Below are 7,896 nucleotides of genomic sequence, written 5' to 3'. Positions count from 1 at the left end.
CTTTTTCCAAAATTTTCATGGGGGAGAACCAGCCCCAAACACCCCTAGTAGTGGTCAGGCTCGCTCGCTATGTTCGCTCGCTACACGCCCGATTGGGGCTGCTCTGTGAAAATTTGCCAGGGCTGCTTTCAGTTCCCAGTCCGGCCCTGGTTCTAAATAGTGCCGAACTGACACATAAGTTAACTGATTTACTTTCCCAGGTAGTCCACAGAGGCCAATGGTGTGGGATTCAACACCTCAGTGGTGCCCGTGAAAATCAAGATCACACCACAGGAAAAAACTGTCTCAAATTGCTCAGCACCCACTTAAGTGTGAAGGCGAGGCTGGAATACATCCCATCATTGCAGACCAGGGGGTTTAGTACCAGTTGTTAGCAGGTGTGATACAAATACAGACTTGTCCAAGATCTGCGCGCCATCACTAATGTGGTTATCCCTGGTTTCCCTGGTTGTTCTTATTGTCACCGCACTATCACTTTGCTACAAATGGCGGAGTAATTTCAGGATGTGACATTATGGCATCATTTCTGGAATTTTGCGTAAGACGCCTAATGCACGATTTCTAAAATTATGAGAATTACGCCAATTTACTTTAAGTTTTACTCAGGACTAATTTAATGGAAAAATAGCCAGCAAGCATCAACTTAAGCAAAGGGAAACAGGGGAGAAAGCTTTGTCCCCTGGTCAGCTTGACCATTCATTTTGGTGCTCCTTTCACACTTTTTCTCAATGTAAGCAAACATAAGCAGGAATGCCTGAGGGACGATGGCCTACAGCTAGGTGCTAATAAGCAGGTGCCAGGCTCTTTGCATGGGACGAATGTTAGGAGACCGGAAAATCCATTAACAGGTTCATCAAGGAAAAGACCAGCCAGATTAATTTCTACAATCCTCGCTTCTTCATGCCAACTTCAGAATGAGGTCACTCTTACTAGGATGGTTAGGCTAAAGTGACCACTGTACAACCCAGGTAGCAAAATGGCGGTGCATTTAAAATACGTGTAAATGTGCAATAATGCTAAGGCTTTAGATGGCTTTAAGGTGGTAGAAAATAAAATTGCACTTGTCAATACAAACAGTGTGATAGGTGTGCACTTGTTATTACAAACAGAGTGATATATATATTCTACGTTCTCACATCTTTGAACTTGTTTGCAGTACTCAACTTGCTCTCACGGGTTTGTCCCCAGCTCTTTCAATGTGTCCCTTAGGCTAATGTTATACTTCTGTGCCTCCTTCAAGTTCAGTTGTAATTCGGTTTTTACTGCTTTAACTTCTTGATTTTCTGGAAGGCTGTTAGCAGAAAATTCTGGGTGATGATGCGGTCTGTTGCCCCCAGATCCCAGGCTCCTCTCTGCTGAGGCTCTGTTCCATTGGATGCAGGGCCCACTTCTGACATAAAGCAGGTCCCCCCTCTGTTTCATACTAGCTGCTCTCTACTGGGGTCTGTATATTGACCCTGGGTCTTGGATTTCAACTGAGTTGCTCTCATTTGCCCAACAGAGCACTTTGCAGCTTGTGGTCAGGCCTGCAGCGTAGCCTGTCCCTCTCCCCGAGTGTTGGGTGAGACACCGGACCCCTTCCTCTGCTTTTGGCAGTGAGCTTTTGGCAGGTGTTGAGGATTATACTCCCTTACTTGTGCCAGTCTGTAGATGTGCTCTTGGGTAATTGTTTCTAGGTGGCCCCACTACATAGTTCCTCCACAATTCCTAGGTCACGCAGGGGGCAGGGAGGTATGCTTCCACATACAAAGTAAAAGTTTAAAATCGGAGAAACTTGCAGTAAATAAGGAGTGCAACTCGCCTATCTTTGATGTTTACACAAGTAATGCCCCTTCGAGTTAGCACCCATTAAGAGAATCATACAAAAGGAAGAGTTTGGAATGAAGCTTCATTATTTTTTCTTCATGCAAGACGGAACATCGAAGGTCACACAGCAAGTTTATTTTTGGTGTCGGAAAAACGAGAACATTACAGTAACAAAACATTGGATCAGTCACATGTTCTAAAGACTGTCTATACTTTTTAATGAATAGAGTTGCACTAATCATGATTAATAATACAGTATTCATTCATGTTTAAATGCATCATGGGTACCGTAGTGTTTTCAGGGAAACCCGGGAGTTCTTTAATTGACACAGGTGCTAATCATGTGGTAATTAGAGGGAGGGCTTCTTGCGAGGAGGGGTTAAAGTGTGTTTAAAGTCACGAGGGTGGAAGGGGAAGGAGAAATCACATTTGAGACGGAGCGAGGAGGTTGTTTTGCTTCTAAGCAGGTAGGATCAAATGAGTTATGCTTCTTCAGACAAGGAAATGCTGTTTTCTAAAAAAGGAAAGAATGTTTACATTGAAAGTTGGGAGCAAGCATTACGAGGGTGGAAAGATTAGGAATGGGGATGTTTAGGAAGAAAGTTAATGATAGATGGGGAGCGCAAGAAGTCAGGGCTAAAGCATGGTGATTTACGGTTTAGCGATAGGTAGCTACTTATGTTAATCATGAAAGAAAGGTTTTATTATGGCATAGTATGCATTTCAATCGAATTAACCATTGTGACTAAGAAAAGAGCTTTATTTTAAGCATTAAACATTATTGTAGTTGTCAGTTTGTATTTTGAGATGACATATTAAAACGTGTGTAATTGTTACTTTCAGTTTTCCCTGACGAAGGGCCCTTGAGGCCCGAAATGCATTGGATTTTAAATAAACTGCTATGGATGAATTTGCCTTAAGTCGTGTTCTTAGAAAGAGGTTCGGATGGCCCGGCAGGAGCATCAGAAATATGTAAAATGGCCTTATCTTGCATGAAGATCTGAATCATTCTAAAGGGAATACATGGATTATCTATGGGAATAAATAATGTTTTGAACATTGGATAAGATGAATATGAGAATAACAATTACTTGCAAATGCAGTTTTGGCAGTGCCAGTGGATCGGGGCAGAAGGTTGTCCCAAAAATGTTGTTGTTTCGAAAAACGTGCTGTTTGGGCTGAGCGCGACGCCACTGTGCACGCAACGGTTAAAAGTAAAAGTTTAAAATCGGAGAAACTTGCAGTAAATAAGGAGTGCAACTCGCCTATCTTTGATGTTTCCACATACTGTGTGCCATTTCTGTCAACCCCGCTTCTTCCCACTAGGCCAGTCGCCAAGTTGTTACTGACCTCTGTTCTCAGGTTTACAGATGAAGCATCTTCGTGGGCTCAAAGCGTGCTTCTTCTGGGAACCTAGTTGCCCTGTTTGGGATGATGTTGTTTGTGATCTGGATGCCACCATGCCCAGGTGCGTTGTGTAATTCACTGAAAAAAAGTCTGAAGCACACCCTTAGTTTACCCCACATTTTTTGTTCACTATATTATAATCCAGTTTGGCGTGCATACACTCTTATGCGCTCCGTTCCTTGGCGCAAATTTAACATTGCATCAAAACATTGTGACACGCAGTTGTCGTGCCCCAGAAGAGTTGCACAGCCTTGTGCACATTTGAGAAACATATTCACTCGTACTCCATAGTTTTACCAAAGTTCATCCAATTTTATTTCCATTTTTTAATCAATTTTCATCCGTCACGTCAAAGAAATTAAGTTCAAAAGTTTTCAGCATTTTGGGAATCACATCACAGAGTGAGCACAGGTGGGGCAGGTAACGCCTGGTTAAAAAACCGGGAAGATTGTGATTACGGGTTTGGAGCCATGGCGTTTGGATTTGATGGCGTTTTAACTTGATGGTTGTACAGGCCGTTAATAACCATATGATTGGAGGTACAAACTGGGGTGTTGGGGGGAGTAAGATGAGCGGTACAGCCGTGGGGTCAAACGATAGTTGGATCGAGGGATAGATTATTGTTATTTTGATATGGGGAGGTTTTTTGGTGGAGGTAAATAATGGGGATGATGTAGAGGGAGGGATGTATGGCAATGGATGGGCATTATTTGTTTGTTCATAATGAATGACCATAAAGTTGGTTTGAACTCAAACACAGGAGATATGATTTGGACACTACGTTTGTGGTTCATATTGATTGATAAAAGTTATGTTGTAAATACAATTTTGGGTTTTTGATTAATTCTTGAGCATTAATATTGTTTAAAAATGAGTGGGGCTGATGATCATTTTTAAATCATTTTAGAAACCCCTGAGGACGGTCGATATCAGACCGAAATGCATTGGGTTATTCAAATGTATTGGAGGAATGGAGCTTGTTTACATGCCTGTGAATAGGCCCGGATGGGCAATTCCTGAGCAACTAAAATGCTGAAAACTTTTGAACTTCATTTCTTTGACGTGACGGATGAAAATGGATCAAAAAAATGGAAATAAAATTGGATGAAATTTGGTAACACTATGGAGTACGAGTGAATATTTTTCCCAAATGTGCACAAGGCTGTGCAATTCTTCTGGGGCACGACAACTGGTGTCACAATGAGTGCAGCCCCCCTGCTGTAAGTGGTTTCTGTAGACCAGTGGCAGTTAGAGCACCATGGGCCGGTATCATGTGATGCAGCGGAGTTTACCAGCTCAACACATTCATACACACAACACTCATTTGGGCCCATATACATTCATATACTCAATGAGCTAGCAAATATCCACTTTTGTTTTACCCTAAGAAACCTTTCACCAGTATTCTTACCATTCCTGTCTCCTGAGTAAATGCACGTTCGAAAGATCTAGTAGTAGATTAGAATGGGGAGGAAATACAATAATACATGTATCTTTATTTAAAGAACCACAGACTCAGAAGGAGTTTCAAAAGTTTTTCTGAATTAATAATTTTGTGAGTCAAATCAGAATACACATAGACACATCAAGATTCCCCATCAGGAATAGAAGTTCAATTAGTTTATAATTCAATTCATATTAATTAATCTCATATGATGACAGTACCTGAGGAGAGAAAGAACAGCGAGCAAATACAAAGCACAACCCCCCAGAACTATATTTACCTAGAATGGTGTGAGGACCTAGACATCAGAGTAACAAGGATTCAGGACAGGGAAAGTGGCCTCTTCTAGTGTAATGCCAGTGTTACACCCCTCTCTGGTGCTACTCTCTCCGGCTCTGGCTCATCCGGACCCCTTCCTAGATGTGCCTCCTCGGTTGTGCCGCAAATTTTTCCTAGTGTTGAATTCTTCAGTCAGATTGCAGCAAAATCGGGCAGCATCACGGCATAGCATCGGCATCTCGTGGGTCAAGTGTGTCTAACTATCTAGAACTTACCTCTGTTATACCAATTCAAATGTATGATCCACCCCTAAATGTTTCAGTTCCATGTTCACCCGCAATTTGATTGGGCCAAGCAGTTGGATGAGGACATCACACCATACTAGATGCAATAAATTTCTTTAGTTCTAGTGTCTAATTCCCCGTCCCTTAATTTTAATATCCACAAGCTTTATTCCCACAAGCATTTCATATGTGGATCGATAAATCTGTAATACAATGTTTCAAGTTCTTCCTCTTGTAGGGTCAGGAGTTGATCTTCCCATGTCCTTGCTAGGCACATGGATTGGCAGTCACCAATCATTTTCATTGGTCTCAGAACGAGAAGGTTTTCACGCATCGGTCACCCTCCAAGGCCCAAATACAAACTATTAATAAAGTCAGAGAAGAACATGTTAGAATACAAAATTTTATTAATTCACTGTATACCACTTACTTCTACTCTAGCCCCATTTACTTAATATTTCTTTAGCATTAATACCTTAGTAAAACTTGCATAGGTTAGTTTCAGCACAGCATGTGCGTTAGTGCGAGGGTTTTCGAGCAGCCATGTTAAAAGCTATTGCGCAGCTGCAAAGATTTCCCCCAAGTGACAGAAGGCGTCATACTACGTAGATGTAGAAGACACATGCGCAGAAGATTTCCCGCGTTTTTGGCGGACATTTTAGAACACTTGGGTTACTTATTAGTAAAGAACCTAACAAGTAATGCTCCCTCAAGACCTGTATTCTAATTTCTTATAATTAATCAAAATATTGATAGAAAATCTAAGTCAACCTGTGCTTACCAACAAGTAACACCAATTTACCACTTCAATTTATTTCTTTTACTCCTGTTTATTGTATTTTTGTATTATCCTTTTTTTTATTTTTTTATATAATATAATTTTTTTTCCCACATATAAATCAATCTTCATTTATGACATCATCATTATATTTTACACATTATTTATGTCAATTACCTAATACAAAATTTATTTTTTCAAAACAGAACCCAGGAAGAGAACACTGAACATTCATACTATTCATTCAACTGATTGAGACAGCACCAACTAACATGCAAGCTGGAAAAAAGTTAGTTTGGAGCCAATGTCATTGAGTATCTTGGATTTCACCTGTCAACCAGGGGTATTTGCATGGATCTGAAGAAACGTTTGGCGATTTTGGACAGGCTACCCCCCACATCTATTAAGGATAACAATGTTTTCTTTGACTGGCGAATGTTTAATGCCTATTAATTTAAGGATTTGCTCTTAGAACATATTATATTTCCAAGGTACTCAAGAAGCAAAATGTAAGGCAAGATTGATACTGCTGAATGGGCTTTCTATATTTTAAAGCGGGCATTTACTCAGTGTTGCAATTGGGTTCCACCAATTCAGTAATCCTGTATGTTTTGCTTTTTGGATCACCCAGTTTTGGACGTTTTACTGTGGGTAAGTCTCACTTTGTGTCTCACCCATGGTAATCAGATGGCAAATAGAGTACAAGTGTTTACCCCCAATGTCTGTCTTTTAAGATAAGGCTGCTGTGACGCAGCTAAGATAAGGGGCACTTGGATCGTTACATGTGAACATGTGTGCACATGTGTGCACACTTGTGAGGGCTGCAGGATTGGGTATTGACCCGGAGTAGGCCTTAAAAATGTGAGTGTACACTAATAGGGAATGTCAGTGTGAATGACAGTTTTTTCTGCACTCTATTATATACATATGTAGACATGGGGGAGAAGTGCCTAAGAGTGCAGTTTGGCTTCCCTTTCGCCTACAAAATCTAGTGAGATATAAAAATGGGGTGGAACTTGTGTGGGAAAATCAAATCTGCGAGTTCCAAGAAATCTGTATAACTTATGGGCCATTCAGAATTGCTATATTTCTCTGGCTCAGCTGAGGATCTGAAGCCAGGCCTCTTTCCCACCGCTGTGCCAAGTTAAGTACATTTCTCTCCAACAGCAGGAACAAAGGCCGCCCCATACAAAATAGTAATGAACAGTGCTTCCCTCAGCTCCTGAAGAGGGAAGGGTGGGATAAAAAATCTGCATCTGTAAATTGCCTGTCACTCTGGCTCTAGGTTGGTAACAGCCCAGCCCCACTGAACAAAAGAGGAAGCTGAGAAAACTGGAGTCAACACAAGAGGGGGCTCCTCTTTGAACTTTTGGTGGGAAAGGCCCTGTCATGCATACAGCCACAAAATGACAAAGGTGTTTTTGTTATTTTTATTTATCAATTCAAGTTAGATCAGTAATTAAAAAAGAAAAGTGCAAAGTGTTTTTTTTTAAGAGTGAGTGAGGGGAGCGAAAGCAACAAGGGTGTGTGTGTGAAGCAATGCAGGGGAGGGCTGGAGGGAACGCCAAGCAAGTGGAAGCAGCGATGCCAGTTAATCAAAGAGATTGTACAGAGTCAATGCTCTGTGGGAGGGACAAACAAAAGATTAACATGCAGGTACACTAATAAGAAGAGGCAAATGAGATTGACAAGAAAAGACAAGCAATGGTCAGCAATGGGTGGGCTCTAAGCCCCTCTATGTTCTTATTAAGGCATAATATGCCTTGCAACTGACAGCGCATGCATTGTCCAGTAGGTTCGACCTAAAAAGGACCTGGAAAAAGATACAAATAATGTAAACTTTCAGATGCTGTTAGTTATTTTTCAAATCCCGGCTTAAAAAGCCAAACAAGAGAAGG

At 41.2% G+C, this 7,896-nt stretch overlaps 1 long non-coding RNA gene across 1 annotated transcript; it reads left to right on the top strand.

Moving 5' to 3' along the window:
* The first annotated feature begins 2,223 nt into the window (after window positions 1-2,223).
* Window positions 2,224-7,460, top strand: LOC146835114 (uncharacterized). Its single transcript, XR_014960387.1, has 3 exons — window positions 2,224-2,273; window positions 2,650-3,274; window positions 6,205-7,460. It is a non-coding gene; the product is annotated as an uncharacterized LOC146835114 (long non-coding RNA).
* The last annotated feature ends 436 nt before the right edge of the window (window positions 7,461-7,896 follow it).

The sequence above is a fragment of the Triturus cristatus genome, chromosome 4_2 (assembly GCF_964204655.1).
Source record: "Triturus cristatus chromosome 4_2, aTriCri1.1, whole genome shotgun sequence".
Classification (NCBI taxonomy): Eukaryota; Metazoa; Chordata; class Amphibia; order Caudata; family Salamandridae; genus Triturus; species Triturus cristatus.
This window is presented reverse-complemented; position numbering and strand designations above follow the sequence as displayed.